Here is a 21,749-nt window from a genome sequence, read left to right on the forward strand (position 1 = left end):
AGTGACAGCATTTTAAACACGACACACATGTAACGTGTTGGTGGGGTTATATGAAGATATTGAATATAAGCGTATAATATGACATATATGCTTAACTACCAGTTGCCTTAAACAGTGTTCCGTGTGGGCAGAGAGTAACAGAAGTTATTTTAAATCATGGACCTAATGCACTAATACTTAATGAAATTACCATTATGTATATTGGTTTTGCACATATTACTCTCATCTAATTAAAAAACAGTTCATCACTGTTAAATACATTTCGACACAGCGTTTTCCTGATTTCCATATGCAGATCTGTCTCCGCCGCCTGCAGCTTTGTCCTCAACATGCATACATTTAAAAGCATCTCTGTCGGTGCCACTGTGCTAGCAAAAATGCATTCAATCCGATCACAGAGGCGGTTTAATAATCTTTATCGCGATGCTCATAGTTTTCAAATGCGAATGTTTAGGTATGGCGCGATGTACACCTAGTCGTCGGCTTCGCATTGTAGTGCACTATTGGGTGAAGTGTTTATGGAGAGTGGAGAATACGAAAAATAAACCGCTATTCAAGCCGCTTCATTTCATCTCCGTTGCATTTTTGCAGCGGATTTGTACAGCTGACCGACACAAGGTAAGAAGAATAATTTAACGTCGTGCTGACACCATTGTTTTCACTGACCGAGAGGGAGGAGAGAAATATGAAAAGCACAAAAATGCACTCCACCCTCTGAATATGATTTTGTGGTAACTTAAAGGAGAAAAACAGGACACCGAAATTGATGACACGTGCATTTTTTCTGAGATATTAAATTTACAGACAAGCATGGCATGCAGAGACAAGAGTATAACTGTTTTTAAAATAAACGACACAAAGGCTGTGTCTCAAATTCTGCAGGGCTCCCTATGTAGACAGCAATTTCTTTCTACAGTAAAATGATTGGGATATCGAGTGCAGTCGCCTTTCTAAAAGCTATAAGTTAGCTCTGAATAATTTACATCTCTAATTTGTGAATGAAATGATGTTCCTGAGCACAATAAACAAACGGCTGTTGTGGACTAAACGCAACTTCCGGTTGACTTTCACATAGAATCAATAACAACAGAGTAATTTTACAGTAGTTTATGATAAAGTAAATGACAAGTAAATTACCTTTATTCAAATATCTTACATGTATCAACTATTACACTGAGCTTTTACTGTGTAAAATTAATGTATATGGCTACAGGTTGAATTCCTGACTGCCAAACCTCTCCGCTAGGTGATCCATGCTCGTCGTCTCCCCTCGTCTTTAGCAAACAAAAACATTTTTATTTTATTTTCAGAGATCAGTTTAACCAGAACGATAAATAAATACAGGCCGGAAGTTCACTTTAGTTCAGGCGTGTAACCACAACAATGCACACGAGTCCAATGAACACGGAGCCATCTTTAATCTATGCTCATCTATGCATATTTAGGCCAGACTAATTTAGTTTTGAATGGTTAACAGGTATGATACTTAAGGGAATTTAAAATTGTCGAAGGTGCTAATTCAAATAGATAAGGCATACCACCAGGATACCTGAAAGACATCATTTTGCTTCTGTATTTCAAACAGTTAACTTATTTAAAACCAGTTATTCTCAACCAGTATACTCAACAGGATGAACCCTTTAAATCTAACAGTGAGGTCTATAATTAGCATTCTTTAAAAGTGATATACTGTACAGTTATGCCCAACAATGAGTCAGGGTAATAACTCATATTTGACTTTATATTGGGTCTACTCCAAAAAAAGATTTCGCCATTGTACTGCAAAACGCTCCAGTCCTCTTTATCTGAAGGTGCCCCCCATGGCTTCGTCTTGATCAATTAAACCGCTGAAAGGTCCTCTCCCTTAGCCCTTTTTATCCTGCGCAGCTTTAGAAAAATATAAAGTTATCAGTCGTCCTAAGCGATATGAGGACAGAAATAAGTAGTTTGTCTATAAAAATGTCCAGGTGCTTTATCAGAATCCCTGTAGGCCCCAGGGCCCCTGCGCTCGATGTTCATTCTGTAGTATGGATCATCTATATGGCAGCACCTTAGCCAACCCCCTCCTACTTCCTCAGGCCTAGTAGCTTAGTGAGAATATATCCTGGGTTTACTGAACAGTTGAACACCGTATTTTTGAAGATCAGTGAAAGTCCATCAATAAAAAAATCAGCAAGAACAGAAATAACGGTGCAAGAGTATTTTAAATGTGCTTTTTACCATGTCCAGACTACGTACTGTATGAATCATCAGTCCAACAATGATGAATTTTAACGGTGTCATTTTTATATCTGTTATAATGTTTGATTCAGACTTGAAAAAGACGGAGCTAAATATATTTTTAACTTACCTCGTTCTTTTTTGCGCCTCCTGTACTTAGTCTGTCTGTGAACTGAAGAATACAGTATGTCCAGATGGTGAGTGAAGGTAAAGTTAGATAAATGCATCATTTGCATGCCAAGAGCAAAGTGTCTTACAGTATGTCGAAGACATTTGCATTGTAGCCAGTAGATGGAGTGTAGGAAGAGGTAGTGTGGGTGGTGTTATTCATTTCTGACCTGAGGTGATGGACTTTAGGGTTTTTCTGCTGTGGCAGACAGGTAATGTTAACATGTCTTTGCGAGGAAAACTCTTTGATTGGTTTGCTAGCTAGCTAACAGAAAATGAAATAAAAAAAGAGTTTGTTGTTTTGCTCATGTTATCAGCAGCAAAATAGGGTTTTGTCTCCTATGGATATTACATCAAATGTGTGTTTTTTTGTTTGTTTGTTATAAACAGTAGTAGCTACTACCTAGAAAACACTTTATTTTGCAGGAGCCAGTTGTCATCACAGAGTATAAAGTATGTACTTCAGCTTGATAAATGCAAGTGCTTCAGCAAAAAAAGTATGTACTTTAGCATGATAATTCACTACCTCACAGAATCGGATTAGATTATTCAGCTTTTTGAATAATCTTTTTAAACCAGTTAATTTATTTTCACTTAAAATATGCAATATGTTTCACTTAAAATATGCAATAAACTCAAAAAGTTTAATCAGAACTAGGTTGTATTGTTGTGCATTAACATATAGTTTATGTAAAAGTAATGTAAATCTGCAATGTCTCAAATGTCTTTAAATAAAAAAATTATGAATATTTAAATTAAACAAATGGACATTTTGCTTTATATTGCTTCATATGGTAAAATGTTTCAATAAACAACTACATTAATCTCTTTGGGTATTTATTACAAAACATTCATACTTCATAATTATGCAAAAAATATTATATCAGGTTTGCACGCCATGTGTGTTTGCGTGGTCTTAAGATTCATAGATGTGATTAGGGCTGTCACGATTATGAAATTTGGCTGACGGTTAATTTTTTTTATAAATTATGGCGATTAATTGCCTGTTTATTGCTTTGACATTTAATTCTCATAATTTTTTTTGTTTATGAAATAATTTTCCACCGATTGTTGTGATTATTAAAATTACATTTTTTGCAAGGTTTATCTGGCAGTAAATAGTTATACACACAACACATTTTTAAAAGTAATCTGATACTGTCTCATTTATACAGGCGCTGCAGCTCCCCCTTGTGTTTTTTAGAGAGATGTGCAATCATTGCGGTGATCTGAAATCATTGCGATAAGGTCAACCGATTGCGATGAGACGATTATTTAATCATTGTGACAGCCCTAGATGTGATCTTTACTGGGCTGTATCGTCCTCTCAATCCAGAATAATGTTTTTCCTCTTTTGTTCCTCTGTTTATAATTCATTGCTTTAGATGAAATATGCATGAAACATAAATGGACTCTCCAGTTAGTAAGCATTTTTATAAGCAAGTTTATATACACCTGATGCAGATATTCTTGTTAAGACCAACCACAACCATTATTGTTTTGTTTGTGTTTCCTATTTACTCAAGAGTCTTGAAACCTGTAGCACTGAGAAGACTATAAAGGCTCTAAATCACATTGTTTTATATTGCCTTGCTGTGTCCAATAACTGTGACCTGTTTGATTTGTTGACACCGGATTATTTTTCCTGCAAAGCAGACATTATACAGTATATTAAGTTTTATAATACAATAGTATTGTCTCTATTCTTTTTTGCAAGTGTAAAGATGTGGGTGTTTCGAGAATTCCTTATGATATTTCTTTATCCTACCTGTCCAATTGGCCCATATAATTATAAATGTATTTTCTGACCATTTCAAACAGACCTGTTAAAGTGTCACATTAACACTGAACTTAAGCTCAATGCTGTATGTTCTTGAAATAACGTGATTCAATTTCAGTGGGGGAACCTGTAGGACTATATTTTTTGTTCTGACCCAGCGGTGATACCCCTTCAACCAATCAATGCAATTCAACCAGTCTTTTTGAATTGTTGAAAAGGCTTCAGTAAATGTATGTATTTAAGAAAGAGTGCCCACAGCTCTTAATTGTTACCGTTGTGATTGACAGGGCACAGCTTGGAGAGGCACGCTGTGTTTCGTCTGCCCACACACCGCTGCAGTGGCGCCGCTTGACCACCGGAGGACAGCGCGGGACCGAAACCGTCTCAGCCGAGCTCTCTGGCCAGGCAACACGGACTACTACAGTTCATCTCACGGGTCAGCGCATATTTTAAACAGCCTTTATTACCCTAACCCAGACCCCTGATTTCTTTCTCCTCGTTTTTAAATCCGTTTACTGAGGGTCTTTTATAAGCAGAATGTGAAAACTGCTGACTGCAATTCCCATTTTGAGGATATCTGCCTTTCATCAAATTACAGTTGGGTTTTTGAATATTTCATGTTTGATCAAAAGCCCTTTACAAGCTACACATTTGCACACACACACGCACATACACATGGGGCACGATCACTTTTTAAAACTCCATGCACACATTGACCCATTGAGCTCACTTTAATTCGACTGTTTATTAAGAAACCATAGTGCATTTTACTATTATTATTTCAAACGCCTATAAAGCATAATGAAAAGATAGCACTATTGTGATATTAAATTTGTGGGCTTGCATGTACACCGATCAAATGTATGCACTCTGGTTCTCTCGTTGCCATTCCCTCCACTTTTAACCCCATCTCAAACACTTTAAAATGGCCAGCGTAGGACAGAGGCCAATATTGGCCTTGGCTGTACCTTGACTAATGAATTATTCATCTGTTTGACCTTTAGCTAAAGTTTATTGGAGGGTGAAGGCGTCATGCTGGCCTGCCTGCTGCCTGGCCCAGCTTGAGCTCTGTTCCCCTCTTAGACATGTCCCCTTCTATATCCTCACCTCCCTTCCCTGTCGGCAAGTGAGGTGCGAGGACACAAAATGTCTTGACCATCAAAGTTCTTAACCGCGTCGCCGTCTTCTGTTTTGACTTGGTTTGAAGGTCAAGTTTGGTATGTCTGCCCGCATTAATCGTAACCTCTGACGCACCGTGAGCTCGGTATCACGGGATGTACCTCACGCTGTTCGTCTGCATTATCTGCTACGTGGCTACAGCACGAAGCATATTGTACGTAAACGTACGTTGTGCATCCCGCCATCGTGAGAAATGACAGTGAGTGATTGCTCTGAAATTGTTGCGCATTCGTTTTCAATTAATCCTCCATCCCGGCCTGCCGTCAGTCCCACGAGCTTCAGAAATGGCTGACTGCACTGTTTTACCTGTCGCCTTAGGCTGGTGCTAAATGTCATTGACATTAAATTCTCTTTGTTAAGTCCAATTTAATTGTGTCACTGGTGATTTTGGTCCTCAGCTGGCCTAATACGTTAAGTTCGGCTCGTTCCCTTGCCGTGGCGGCTCTTAAATGGCCAGAGGAGCTACATTTGCCTCATCCTTTGAGTTACCTAACGTTACATTTGAATGGGTATCAGATACTGTAGAAATCCCCATATACTGATAATTTGCTGAAAATACGCAATTGAAAAATGTATTATACAAGAATCCCAAGGGTTTTCTTCTTCTCACCAAAAAAATACAGAAATGCCTACCTTATATGTTTTTCCATTATCCGTATATTCCCCAAAAGTTACCCTACTACATTTTCAAGCATTGATTTCGAGATGTAAAGGATTTATTTCTAGATGAAATAGGTTTTATATGTGCCATTGTGCTCCATGTAGATCGGAAGAATTGTGGCTTTCTTTGACATTTACTCTATTACATATGCCATGAATCTATTCCCACATTCACATAGGATTGACCAGCTGTGCCACAGGTAGAAAGATCATTTTCTCTTCTAATAGAGGGATTTGGCTGAAAGCATCCATAGCATATATAGGCTCCTGAACCGTCTAAGAGTTGCCACCCTCTGTGAAGCAAATCTTCACCCCATCTTGCTAACATCTTCTCATCATGCGGTCTGCCCTAGCACTTTGCACGTAGCATCTCCTTCACACCTTTCACGATCATTTCAAGGTCATTAAAATATGTTTGTGTTTTCACTCTGGAGAGATCCCGTGCACCTGCTTTACTGTCTGCACCTGAAATTATCTCACAATTTTTAGCCTCTGTAGTCCCATCATAAAAGGTCACTGATGAATCTTTCCATCCGCAAGGGCGATATAATACCTCCAAATGTTGCGGCTTGCATCCAGGAGGACTAAATGAAAAACCTGCTGACGCCTGGTTTAAATGAACGGGTAATGACTGAGAGGTTTGTTTTTGAGAAGGTATTCAGTGTGGTCTGTGTGTCGTAAAGCTGTACCTATGCGTACCATAATTGTCACCGTAATGCAATCCGCTCTTTAGTGTGTGTGTTTGTTTGGAGGGTGGCCAGTGTGTAGCTGTTTTGTGTCGCTAATCGTCCTACAGTGTGATAATGAGTGTCCAGGCACATGTCAGGATGTGTTCCAAAAGGTTGTTTTGTGCATTGTTGGGTTGAAATAGGATCCGTGTGTTGTTCGAGAAGTGTGGGCACATGCACGCAGACACACGTCAGGCAGATAATGGTGGCTATTATGGCTTTGAGGTTTCATGGGAAGTGGCAGAGAAATATCTGACACCTTTGCCGCACACAATGTGGTTTCTGCTTGATAATGTGTTGCTCGCACTCAGATTTTTGAGTATATGACTCATGTCATCAGTTTGGATTTCCAAAACATTCACAGTCGTCAAATAATTTGGTATATGAGGTCAGTGTTTGTATCATCTGTTTAGTGTGCATCTTGTGTGAAAATAATCCAGTTTAAACATTTTTCTGCATTAAATTCAATCTGATGACAGAAAGTAATTTTGTCCAGTCCCTTAGTTTGTTAAAACACAGAAAGGTTTGTACTGATTTTACATACAGTGATTCTGATTCACTTGTATTGGACGTTTAAAAGGCAAGGCATTGCATAAACATATGAACTTGGAAAAAAAGCACACGACACTTCTGTGATATAATCTTTTACTGTGCCAGGTAACTCACATCTAGTGCTGGGAAAAGATTAATTGCATACAAAATAAAAGTTATTTTTTGCATAATATACACAATAATTACACAGTAGACACACATATATTTAATATATGTGTGTGTACTGTGTGTAATTATTGTGTATATTTAACCACACACACATACATATATTAATGTCAGAATTTTTTTATTTATATAATTTTTTTAAAAATGTATATATAATATAGAATATATAAACATATAAATAAATATATATACAAATGTAAATGTTTCTTAAATACATACATGAATGTGTGTGTATTTATATGTACACAATAATTACACACAGCACACACTCATATATTATGCCAAAAATCACTTTTATTTTGTATGCGATTAATCGCGATTAATCTTTTACCAGCCCTACATCATAACCCAGTAATGTCCACCAGTAACACATAATTTATACGCCAAAAATATAATCGCACCTTGAAAAGAATGTTTTAGACATCTTTTCAGCTCTAATAATAACAACACAAATTGTATATGAAGTAATTATTTTAAGTGATTTAACTAAAATACAATCTTCACATTTCTGTGTATAATCCTCCAGAATTGCTTTCCCTGCATAGTAAGTACAAATTGTGTCAGAAGTTGAAATTATTATTTATGGTAATAGATACCATTAACATGCCAATCCTTTTAAGATCACAAGTTTATTTCTGATAAAGCTCAAATTGTTTGTGTTTTGTGTATGACAAAGAAAGATAAAGCATGAATGACAGCAAGTAAATTAATAGTATCTAGTATTTTCTGTAAGGTTATTCTGAAATTGTTATATGTGTATGTGTGTATAAACTGTAGGATAGCGGTCTCTCCTTTCCACACTGGTGAAGGGTCTCACTAAAATCCTGTCACACTGCTGATATGTAACAGTGTTTCTGGATTAGCATATAATTAGCATATCATTACCATATCATTACCTCAGCACAGTTGTGTTGGTGTGTATGGACAAGGTATCACCTCATCAGAGACTCCATACATGAATCTTTTCTTTGATCTTTGAATACCCCATGACATCAATACGTTTGGTGGCTTGTCCATAACGTTTTGATCAGACGTCATCTACATGCCATTGTCCTTAAAAGCTATTACTTGACCAAATTTTGATTTTTTTTGTCCATTTCACATAGCAGTTTACAGAAATTTACTGCCAGCATTGTGACATTAAAAGGATATTGGCTATTATAAAACAAGGACAAACCCTTTTATATGTTCCACTTTCACTAGGATCAATAGGAAATACCTAATAAAAGAGACAAAATGACACTCTTCATACTATTTATTGAGGTCTTAATTTCTGTCCTTGTATTTTTTGTCAGGTTGATATCAAGTTAAACTCATTTTGCTAGAATAAATGATCATACTTGAATCAATAGCATGGTTTTCGAAAGATTTGGGCAGAACTTTTACCATATTTTCTAAATGTCGATAAAACCTGTTGTTATGTGACTACAACATAATTTTTCCTCTTGCGATTAGTCATTGAAAAAACCATGGCGATGGATCTTGGTAGGTTCACATATTATTTTTAATAATTTACGTTTGGTCATTTAGTAGATGCTTTTGTCCAGAACGACTTACAAATGAGGTAAACAATAGAAACAATTAGAGCAACACATGAAAAGCAATACATAAGTGCACTAGTTTTATCAAGTTTAACACATTGTACATAGCCAAGATTTAGTACGTTTTTTTTTTTTTTATCAAAGGAGACACAGCCCCTTATACTTAGTAGCAGTCATGTGTTTCTGCACTCTCAGAAATAAAGGTACAAAAGTTGTCACTGAAACCGTACCCTTTTAACAGGTACACCTTTGTACCCAAAAAGTGGGTATTTGTACCTAAATGGTACATATTAGGACCTTTTTTAAAGGTTACTGCCCCAGTGACAGCTTTGTACCTTTATTTTTGACAGTGTAGGCAGTTATAGAGCATGATTTTGCATACTTAAAGGTGCAGTGTGTAAATTTTAGCAACATCTAGTGGTGAGGTGCTGCTGAATTGCAACCAACAGCTTCAGTCCACTGCTTACCCCTTGTTTTTTAATCACATAGAAAAGCTACAGTAGCCGCCACTGGACAAACATGTTATCGGAGACAACAGTTTGTCCATTAAGGGTTTCTGTAGAAACATGGCAGCACAAAATGGCGACTTTCATGAAAGGGGACCCTCGGTTTATGTAGATAAAACGTCTCATTCTAAGGTAATAAACACATAACGGTTTATTATGAAAGGTCTTTTATACACCACTGATAATATAGTTTTGTATATTATTTAGCATTTTAAGCAAAATTACACACTGCACCTTTAAATAATAATCATGTGACTTTTATGCATGCCAGTTTACCTGTAAATGCAGCAAAATTTTTTCATTGCAGTTTTGCGATGTATGTTTCTTTTTCGAATTACCTGAAAAACCACCTCATGTGAGGGTAAAACGTTTTTTTTTTATTTGTGATGTATTTAAGTTTTTCAAGTATTTTCGAATTCACAAATTCAATTTGCACAATTTGACAGGTGATGGAAAGATAACTTATGATTAAATAAATAAAAACTATTTTAAACAATATGATTGTTAGTGATGGGTTAGAGGCGCCGTAATGTCCACGCTTTCACTATGTGTTGTTTTGTTGCATCCTTACTTATTTTCATAGTTTACTTCAGTGAGTGGTTTAAGATACGATCTCCCAATCTGTATATGTGCCTGTTATCACAATTTTCATTCACCTGTTTATCTATACATCCGCCTGTCCCCTTTATCTGATGTTAAGTGTTGATGTCTGTGTTTCAATTTTGTTGAAAAAAATGGTCCAAATAGTTTAGTTAAATTGTGGGCATGTGTGAAATCTTTCGTGCACCTGCTTAGATTCACAATTTATCGCATTAAATGTACATTTACGTTAGATTTTTTGGATTCTGTGTGAATGCGTTGCTGGATGCGGATGCTGCACTGAAAAAAAAGATTCATTCAATTTACTCAATTTTTTAAGGTAAGTGGTTGCAATCAATTTATTTAAGCTACATTTAAACAAAGGTTTTTTATTTGATTTTATTTTTCTAATTTTTTTATTTAAAGGTGCAGTTTGTAATTTTTAGAAAGATCTTTTGGCAGAAATGCAAAATAATATTCAAAACTATATTATCAGGGGTGCATAAAGACCTTTCATAATGAACCGTTATGTTTTTATTACGAGACGTTTTTATCTACATACACGAGGGTCCTCTTACATGGAAGTCACCATTTTGTGCCGCCAAGTTTCTACAGAAGGCCAAACCTTTTAACTAAGTTGTCTTCGACGATGACATGTTTGTCCGGTGGCGGCTACCATAGCTTCTCCATGTGTTTCAAAAGCGAGAGGTGAGCAGTGGACTGAGCCATTGGTTGCAATTCGCAACTTCACCACTAGATGTCGCTAAAATTTACACAATGCACCTTTAAATGTAGCTTAAATAAATTGATTGCAACCACTTACCATAAAAAATTAAGTTAATTGAATGAATCTTTTTTTTTTTCAGTGTGTAGGTATATTCACCCTGCAGTTTCATAGAAGGAGTGTTTCTATATATTTTGTGTTCATGTGGCACACAGCGGTATAGTAATGGTAGTGGCCAAGTTTGTGTGATGGGTATGGCTGCCATGTTCTGTGCACTGGAAAAAGAGGCAGGTTTAGGCCAGGGCAGAGAGAGGATGTAAACACACACACACACACACACACACACACACACACACATATGCGTAGTGTTTAGCTCTGTCTGTTATTTTCTCTTTTTTTTTGCTCTCCTCGATGTACTTGCTGCGTCTTCCTGCGAGTTCTTTGAGAGAGGAATTGAGATGAAAAAGTGATGAGGGCAACTGTCCGACTGAGGCTACAGAGAGACAGAAACGAGACTACATATCTGTAGGCACGGGAGATAGAGAGAATGAGTGAATGAGAGAGGGAGAAAGAGCGAGGCAGTGCGGGAGTGATGCTGTATGCTCTGCAGGGTGAGATGATGTATTACTGGAAAGGCCACATGTTGGCCGCGTGATGGATTAAAGCACTTTGTAAGAAAATTACCCAGAGCGCCTCGCCACCCCCAAGTCCTGTCTTTAATAAAACTCCACGTAGACACGCACACACACATATGCGTGTATATACTGTATGAAGAATGAAACGGCAAGCGTGTAGCCCCAATAAACATATTTGGACTCAGGTAATGCATGTTAATCTGAATAAATTTACAGTCATTTGTTCAGCATTTAATTCAATACACCTGCGCAACAGAGAACATACCCCACATAATATAGTAGAGCTGAAAAATAGACTTAAATGATTTGATAATATAAAGGCATAAAAGTTGTACTTGAGTAACATGATGTATATTCATTTAGGATGATACCCTAACATTAAATTTTTTATTCCCAAGTATTTAATATTACGGTATTTAATCATAGTATGACTCCATGTGCCTCCACACACCTGGAGATCCACTGACCCCAGAACAGCCTTTGGTGGTAGCTTAATTGAATAAGCTCTGAATGTAGTTTTTAGACAGTTGTGAAACTACTGCACTCTTGAAATATCAATAGCAAATGACTTTTAAGACAGGTTTTTGAGCAGTATGTGAAGATTGAATGTTCAGTTTATCCCTCAAAGTGCATTGATATACAATATCCCAATAGTGACACTTTTTTTCCAATCATCATTATTTGTTTTGCTGTCATAATCTTTACCATTAAAGGGACACTCCACTTTTTTTGAAAATATGCTCATTTTCCAGCTCCCCTAGAGTTAAACATTTGATTTTTACCATTTTGGAATCCATTCAGCCGATCTCCTGATCTGGCACTACCACTTTTAGCATAGCTTAGCATAATCCATTGAATTCGATTAGACCATTAGCATCATGCTCAAAAATAACCAAAGAGTTTGGATATTTTTCCAATTTAAAACTTGACTCGTCTGTTTTACATCGTGTACTAAGACCGACGGAAAATTAAAAGCTGTGATTTTCTGGGGAGATATGGCAAGGAACTATACTCTCATTCATGGCATAATAAGCAAGGACTTTCTGCTGTAACATGGCTGCAGGAGGCGCAATGATATTACGTAGTGCCCGAAAATAGTCCCCTGCTATTGAAAGACACTAACTGTGGGTTCAATGATTTGCAATGATTTAGTAGATTACATACAAAGTCAATGCAAAGACGTGATCAGACACGTCTTTGCGTGGGGCGATGCGAATGACGCAATATGGGCAGCGCGTTTGCCGCTATTCACCTCAAACGCGTCTTCGTCCAAGTTGAAAATATTCAATATTCGAGCGAAAAATTCACATGACGCAAAGTTAAATCCCGTGAGTAATCTAGAGCGAGTAACGCGCTGCCCCGCTTTTTTTGTGTACGTAGCATAAGGGGACTATTTTCGGCTGCTGCGTAATATCATTGCAGTCTAATCAGATTCAATGGATTGTCCCTTTAAATGGAATAACTGTATTAACTATTGTGTTGAACTGATGACAAGGGCCGTCCATTGTTCTACTTTTGTTTTGTTGTGCAGGTGGACCGGGATTTGTCCCCACAGTCCGGTGTGCATTTACCAACGTCTCAAAAACTTTTCAACAGCGTTTATGAATTTATGCTGCAAACCTCGCATATTTAAAAAAATTAAAATTTAGTCGATCCTGTTATAAACACGACTTTCTTTTTTGATCAGATGGCTTTGTGTTGTTAAAGAACACAAAATGCACATCTCCCGGAAATCTTGTAGAATTCAACCAATCAGAGGACGACTTTGAATCTACTGAAGTGTTTCCGTAAAGTGTGCCGTCTATAACAGACGTTCAGCCTCTTCTTTCAGTTTACCCTCTTTTAAACCATACAAATATTTAATATGAGAGAAGAAAACAAACTAAAATGTGATGGCGAGGACCTAAGACAGAATGGCCTTCTCACTTACCTTCTCTCATCCTTTCATCTTAAATATTCTCTTACAACCAAGATATTCTCTACCTCCCACTCATCCTCTTCATCTGTCAAAGACCCTTCCTACCCCAAACTCCTTTACCCCAGTCTCCATTACCTTCACACTCCCCCTGCTGCCCACCCCGCTCATATGTGCCCTCCTAAGCCTCAACCTTTGCCCACCTCTAAAACCCTGCAACCTTTTTAGCAAACCTATCACTTTTATTTTCTCTCTGCTTTCTCCTCACACACGCACCCTCCTTTTACAAACCACATCATCACCTCCAGTTTGCAGGTCCACAGCAGAAGCAAAAGTGGCATTAGATCCCATGTGTGTGTGTGTGTGTGTTTACAGTATGTGTATTTGTTTCCGCACAGGGCCATGCCATCACAGTATGTGTCTGCACACCCCCGAGGGGACATGTGTTCCACATAGTTTACGATTATGGTTTCTGTGTGGGCAACTGACATACAACGTACACAGCAAGAGCTCTGCGCGGACGGACACGCGCAAGTCAGGGCCCGGCTCGTACGGTTCTCCCTCTCGTTTTGATGTCTCTGTTTATTTAGTTGTTTTTCGGTTCTTCTCTCCTGTCATCTTTTAGATCTGACAGCATGAGCAGCCCCTGGCAGCAGGTGATAGACATGTCAGGAGAGTAAAATACCTGTGTGGTATGAAGCGCTCACACTCGCACACACTTCAGCTGTGTCGGGTTAGAATTATTCATCACAACCTGATCCCCGTTGGTCTTTGAGCTACGGGATACCTCGAGCATTAACGCAACCTGACTTCCTTTATGTAGTTGTCAATTAACTGCCGGCGTTTCAGAATATTGCATTTAGGAACTATTATTGGCTTAGGTGTGAAATCAAAACAGCATTTTTGTAAAGAGAAACGTGTCATCATCTGCAAAGCTGTTATTGATTTTTTTCTTTTCCGGTAGATTTTACGTGGTGTTCATCGCAGCTTATGCAACATTTCCCAGAAGCAGAAGAACAGCTTAAAAAATGTGATCTTAGTAATAAATTGAATTTTCTTTGCCAACTCCCTAAATGAACGTTTGTTCATTCTGTAGAGAGACGGGCAGAACTCTAGCAGCACTTATGAGCTTTATTAATACACTGTATAGAAATAAAACAGGAAATAGGTAGAAATTCTAGTGTTCATATAAATTTGTTGCATCGGTCAAAGTTCGATTCCTTTGTATTATTTCTGTAATATTCATGCATATCATCTAAACACTTCTGTTATTAATGTTGTGGGTGCGTTTGAATTGTGTTACACTGATACGCTCGTGAAATGTGATTATCATGTTAAATCCAGATGTGATTAGGCTGTGTGTCGCGCAGGGGCTGATAGAGATGATCAGCGTTTTGATGGCCTTCTGAGGCATGATCCTAGTCGAGATGTAGAGACTCAAGGTGTGTAATTGATAGTGACAGTTCTCTCCCATATTTAATTGCTGACCATGACTCAGATTACTTTCTCAAACTGAACTCATTAAATATGAGAGGTCTTAAATCTTATTGGCTAGAAAAAATGTAAAAAAAAGCTGGGGTCACGGGGGCAATGCCCTTTTATAAAGCACATCTTTGCACCTAAAGAGTTCATAATTAGTACCTCAAAGGTACATACTGGTTCCAAATGTTTACATATCTGTACCTAAATTAGGACATTTTTAAAGGGTCTTGCCCCAGTGATAGCTTTGGATAATTTTTGAACTTTTATCTGAGAGTGTATCTATTGGTTTGTGCTTGTGGCTTTCATATCCTGATGCATATTGACATTTGATATAATGGAAGAAATTATGGTGAAGAATTTGTGCCAAACAACTGCTATTTTATGTTATACCTTAAAGTGTTTTCTTATTTAATATATACATTATTAGGAACACCTGTTTAATTTCTCATTAATACAATTATCTAATCAACCAATCACATGGCAGTTGCTTCAATACATTTAGGAGTGGGTCCTGGTCAAGACAATCTCCTAAACTCCAAACTGAATGTAGAATGGGAAAGAAAGGTGATTTAAGCAAATATGATCATGGCATGGTTGTTGGTGCCAGAGGGGCCGGTCTGAGTATTTCACAATCTGCTCAGTTACTGGAAGTTTCACGCACAACCATTTCTAGGGTTTACAAAGAATGGTGTGAAAAGGGAAAAACAGCCAGTATGAGGCAGTCGTGTGGGCGAAAATGCCTTGTTGATGCTAGAGGTCAGAGGAGAATGGGCCGACTGATTCAAGCTAGAAGAGCAAATTTGACTGAAATAACCACTCATTACAACCGAGGTATGCAGCAAAGCATTTGTGAAGCCACAACATGCACAACCTTGAGGCGGATGGGCTACAACAGCAGAAGACCCCACCGGGTACCACTCATCTCCACTACAAATAGGAAAAAAAGGCTACAATTTGCACAAGCTCACCAAAATCGGAAAGTTGAAGACTGGAAAAATGTTGCCTGGTCTGATGAGTCTCGATTTCTGTTGAGACATTCAGATGGTAGAGTCAGAATTTGGCGTAAACAGAATGAGAACATGGATCTATCATGCCTTGTTACCACTGTGCAGGCTAGTGGTGGTGGTTTAATGGTGTGAGGGACGTTTTCTTGGCACACTTTAGGCCCCTTAGTGCCAATTGGACATTGTTTAAATGCCACGGCCTACCTGAGCATTGTTTCTGACCATGTCCATCCCTTTATGACCACCATGTACCCATCCTCTGATGGGTACTTCCAGCAGGATACTGCACCATGTCACAAAGCTTGAATCATTTCAACTTGGTTTCTTGAACATGACAATGAGTTCACTGTACTAAAATGGCCCCCACAGTCACCAGATCTCAACCCAATAGAGCATCTTTGGGATGTGGTGAAATGGGAGCTTCATCCCCTGGATGTGCATCCCACAAAGCCTATCAATATGGGCCAACATTTCTAAAGAAAGCGTTCAGCACCTTGTTGAATCAATGCCACATAGAATTAAGGCAGTTCTGAAGGCGAAAGGGGGTCAAACACAGTATTAGTATGGTGTTCCTAATAATCCTTTAGGTAAGTGTATATAGCATCATATTAACAATTTTAAAATCTGGCCCTTGAAGTTAAGTTAAAGATCCCTGATGTAAGGTAACAAAACCATGATAATATAGTTATGTATATTACATTACATTTCTTTTAAGAGATCCTTCTAAAAGTCCCACATTGCACCTTTAAATTCAATATTCAATATAGTACAATTATGGCATCATTAAAGTTTTTTTTTTTACCCAAAAAGATTTCAAGTACAAGTCTTCTCTGAGTCTGCTGTAGTCTCAACTTGTACCTAAAGTGTTGTTGCATTAGTCTGTGTGTAGTTTTATTCAGGCATCTGTGAAATACCTTTACAGGCATTTCTATGAGTTACTGTCGCCATTGGGTCATACTTTTACAGTCATTTTTGAGGTAGTTTAGTCAGTCATCGAGTCAGTCATGCTAAAATAGTATAATATACTCTGAAGATGACAGGCATGTTATTGAAGTTGACATTTAAGCAGAAACACAGTGAAAAGAAGCCTCTGCTATTAGAATAACTCACAGTAGGGTTTATCGACTGTGAGCTTACACTACACTCATCTTCATTGTCAAATTAAAGTGGTTGTATGGTCTTGCTAGTACACTCTTAATATGCTGGGTTATTTTGACCCCAACGCTGGGTTGAAAATAACCCAGCATTTTATAAAGTATATACAATTTGAAAGTATTATACTTGAAACTGTATATACTCACTTTGTTTAAAATAACATTACATTTCAACAAAATAACACATGTATGACACCTTTTTCTTTTTTTGTTTTCTACAAACAGCATTAGCATTAGTACAAGGTTGAATGGATACAGCCTCGGTTCAGTCCACTGGTGTTAGTATTGCGGCCACATGTGACCAGACATGGACCCCATCCACGCAGCATGGGGCAGATCTGTCCCCTGCCTCCATACATCAGTACAGATCCCGGCCAGCCTGAACTCGGCCCCCACTGAGTGTAATGGGGTGTGGGAGAGCCCAGGGAACAGTATGCACTGCGCTAGGCTCGGCCCTGGCAGCATTATAAACTTACTATGTGATTATTGTCAGAGCGGGACTCTACCGCCTGGGGGTCCACTGTGATGGGTAGTGTGTCAGAGAGGAGAGCGAGCGAGCGAGAAAACACATACTGAAGGAGAACGAGTGGGGGAGGTGGAAGATAGATAGCGCAGAAGACAAAGGACGCGGCATGAAAGAAATACGAGGGAATGGAATGGATAGAGACGGACAAGCAATGGAGAATCAGTTAGAAGAAACGCTGTGGTGGGGTAGGGGGGAAGAGAAATTAGAGAAAATTGTTAAGAGCCTGAGTGTGTCGAGATTGTTTTTCCCTTTTTTTTCTCCCTGCGCCTCTAAACGGCAGAGATGTGGCCTGTCTGTGGCGAGGAGAGGGAACTCAATTTGGGACAATTTACTCTGCAGTCTTCTCGCTGATATACCTTCGGGACAGAGAATGGGGAGAGAATGAAACTGAAGGAAGATAAAATCAGCGAGATACTGACACACACAAACAAAGGCGCCACACATGATGTGCATGCACACACATGCGGTTTTCACTTAGTTGGTTTGAACTCTCCCAGTTGGTCGATATGATTTCGTCTCTATGGCAATGAAAATGAAAAAGCTTTGAAAGGGTCAAAGGAAAGCCATTGGATTTGATTTAGCTCCACCCTGAAGATTGATGTGGCTAGACTGTATGTGTGTTTGTGCATGAGCGCGTGCCTTCTGTCTTCATGACACTATTCTTACCCTCCTTTTGACCTTCAACCTCACATTTAATCAGACATGACCGAAGTCTGTACTACCTGGGGTGCTTCACATTTCTTATTTGCGCATCCTCTTTTCCTTTACTCACTTCCTTGCTTCTTAGCTCCACCCCCTTAGGATGAAGGATGCAGGGATGTCAAGTGAGGATGGAGAACTCAAAGCAAATGAAATAGCAAATCCTCGCTCTCTATAGACGGTTTCAGCAGTAACAACATAAACACGCGGCTTTCGTGGTCATCGCGTAACTTCTGGTAAACTCTGCGAAGAATAAATAACAACAAAGTCCTTTTAAAGTAGTTTATTTATATAACAAGCGAAATAAACAACGTGTAGATTACATAGGAACCCAAAACATTTGTTATATATTTTTCGACAAGGTATTTGTTTAAGAGTTCAGTTTCAGCAACTAGTCAGACCATTAAACAAACAGAAACCGGAAGTAAAGTTCGGACCAGACACTTATCGCGTCATTGCACGTGCGGCGTGCGCCAGATGAAACGGTCTATATAAAGTTTCTTTTTTGTTAATAAGTATCAGGTGCATTTATTTTAATCATTAAAATATTAAAACATTAAAAATAACGTAAAACATATACTTGATTTTAAATTCATACACCCACTATGAAGATAAAGTAAAAGAAGTCTCAAATGTATATGACATCATCATTAATATTAAATGTATATACGGTCTAAATTTTTATAAAAAAAATTGTTTTACCTTGTAGTTGTGACAAACCCAACATAGGGTTATTTATAACTCAAAAGATGGGTTTGTCCATATTTTACCCAATTATGGGTTGAAAAAACCGAGCAGTGTAGTCTTTATTTACAATAACTTAATACTGAATAATCATTGAGTGTATGATGCAAGGATGGAGGGAATTTACTGTAAATGTGCATTAGGTTTTCTTAACAAAACACTCCCGCATAGCATACACCTGTTTAGCTTATAATTCGTCTAAACCACAAAAACCTATAACCTAACTTATAAAATAAAAATACAATCAAAATTAGCATATTATTTTTTTTCTAACGATATTATGTAAATGCGCACATTATCCTAAATTCTTTAGCCTATTTTGGATTATTATTTATCATTATTATCATTGTTATATTTATATATTTATGTATGTTTGTTTTTTTAAGCAGAAAGTGTTATTGTGGGAAAAGTTTTGTAGTAAATGCTTTTATAAAATGTATAAATATATTTCATAAAACATAATACATTTTCATAATTTTTCCAACTAACATGTACAATGTTCATAAGATTATATGAAGAGTTTGGTTCCAAAACGCAATAAATCCATTTTGACAAATTTCGGTAAAAACGTGTTTTCTATACCAAGAAAGTGACAAGATGAAAACCACTATTTTCTGTTTTCAAACTTTCACATAGCATCTTTAGGTTATAAAAACATAAAAAATTCAAATCCATAACTTGATTTTCAAAGATTTATTATAAAAAACAATTCTTATTTCCACAAAATGCAATAAATCCATGACAGTTTTTTATTTCAAAATGCTATAAATCTATTAAATCAATGTATAAATGTGCATTCATCTTTACCATCTTATATTTATTTAGTTGACTAGTGGTATACAATGATTAAAAAATAAAAATTAATGTAATTAACCAAAACACTTACTTTGTCATATTAAGAACACATTGCTGCGGTTATACTTGACGTCATCTCTTTACATTTTTCACAGCGATCAGCTGTAAAATGTTTTGGTCCTGCTCGATTTTCGTTGACTTTGAGTAAAATAATGTAAAGTTTTTCATAAGATCCTCTGGGGTCAATGTGTTAGCATGAGAAGCTTGATGCTGTCGGGAGAACAAGCACCCGAGTGCCTCTCGCGGAAATTATTAGATGTTGATGGCTTACGTTTCTTTCCCATCACAGGTTTATCAATGCAATTAAAGTATAATTGTTTTGTTTGTTGATCACGAAGTACAAAGTAGATGAGGAAAACTAGGGCTCTGTGTACTCAGCGGGCCGCCATTGTTTGTTTACATTGCGTGACTGGTGGGCTGTAATTTCAGGAATGGATTTATTGCGTTCTGTAAAAAAGGAGGAGTGGCGTTTATCGCATTTTGGGAAAAAAGGGAGAAAAGATGACAGAATAACACGGCGGATATTGGATTTTGCGTAAAATTAAGATTTTACTTTTAACTATTGACCTGATATAATACTGATTTTGGCAGTAACTCATTTTTAAAAAAAAAATGCTGTTTATCGCATTTTGGAAACAATCTCTTCATATATTGTATAAGAATACATGGGTACCTTTTAATCGCTGTCCATGGTGAAAGTTGATTTTGTAGCTATTGATGTATTTACAATGTCTACCAGTAGGGGCTATGTGAATCATTGTTCAGATCATGAAAACTGTCATATAAGGTCAACATTTAAAGGAAAATAATAATACGAAAATAGGGAATAAAATGGGAGTTTGCTCTGCATTTGAGACACCCACAACAACCGGAGAGTTGGTGTTGGTAACTTACTCTGACATCCATCTTGCCTTCAATTATAACTCCATATGCTCTGTGTCTCAACAGATTGGGAAACCGGAAATCTATTTCAATCTGAAGGATCATGCAGACTGTGATAACAGCCGAGTTCTGGACAGCATGCTATAGGGGTGAAAACCTGGGTAAGTTTATCTTTAGATGTCTTAACATTTGTATTCAACTGCAGGAACACTTAACATTTCAGCTATCATGTTATGTTAACATAAATCCCTAAAGTTATTTGTTAATGGTATAATTTAAATTGAGTATTATACTACCTGTATTATACCTGCTATCAGTCTATCCTTGCATCTTATGTAACAACATCATGGTCAAGGACTTGGCAGATTTTTATTGTCTGACTGTCTTATAAAAGTTGCTACTGTAATGCAGAAGTAGTTTGTCTTTCATTTTTGTAAATCTTTTAAGCAAGTAAACATCACAAATAATTGATATCAAATACTGACCCACTACATTTTTAGTTTATATAAAATTTTATTTGCAGTTGAGTTATTTAAAGGGGACAGAGAATGAAAAAACATTTTTACCTTGTCTTTGTTGAATAATGGTAGTCTACCCACATTCACAAACATACAAAAAGTGCTAAACATGCTAAACATCTCAGTCTCATAGAAATTCCTCTTTTAGAAATGTCAGCCAGAAAACAGCCCAATCTGAAAAACTAATGCTTATGACATCACACGCATCTAACTGGCCATCCACTTTAAAATAATTGGCTACATTTTTTGAGTGGCAGCAAAGTCAGCCAATCAGTAATGAGATTGCAAGTTAAGCCAGTAGGGGGAGCCAAATAGGTGCAAAATCACTTGTTTGAAATCCCCCACCCTAATAGAGCTATCTAAGAGAGGTTTTTAGGAAGCTTCTAAGGCATTACAGACCCAAACAAAATTTTTTTGTCTACATGTCACATCACAGAACAAGGATAAATACTCCATTCAACCATTCTATGTCACCTTTAAAGGTCCCATTTTTCTGATCCAATTTTTTAAACTTTATTTAGTGTGAAATGTTG

At 37.4% G+C, this 21,749-nt stretch overlaps 1 long non-coding RNA gene across 6 annotated transcripts in view; it reads left to right on the forward strand.

Moving 5' to 3' along the window:
* The first annotated feature begins 120 nt into the window (after window positions 1–120).
* LOC141367274 (uncharacterized) overlaps window positions 121–21,749 on the forward strand; it is a 100,993-nt gene continuing 79,364 nt past the window's right edge. For all 6 annotated transcript variants that reach the window (XR_012371576.1, XR_012371577.1, XR_012371578.1 and 3 more), the window contains exons 1-3: window positions 121–618; window positions 4,456–4,604; window positions 20,765–20,859. This is a non-coding gene — a long non-coding RNA (uncharacterized lncRNA). The remainder of the gene's footprint in view (window positions 619–4,455; window positions 4,605–20,764; window positions 20,860–21,749) is intronic.

The sequence above is a fragment of the Misgurnus anguillicaudatus genome, chromosome 10, assembly GCF_027580225.2.
Source record: "Misgurnus anguillicaudatus chromosome 10, ASM2758022v2, whole genome shotgun sequence".
Classification (NCBI taxonomy): Eukaryota; Metazoa; Chordata; class Actinopteri; order Cypriniformes; family Cobitidae; genus Misgurnus; species Misgurnus anguillicaudatus.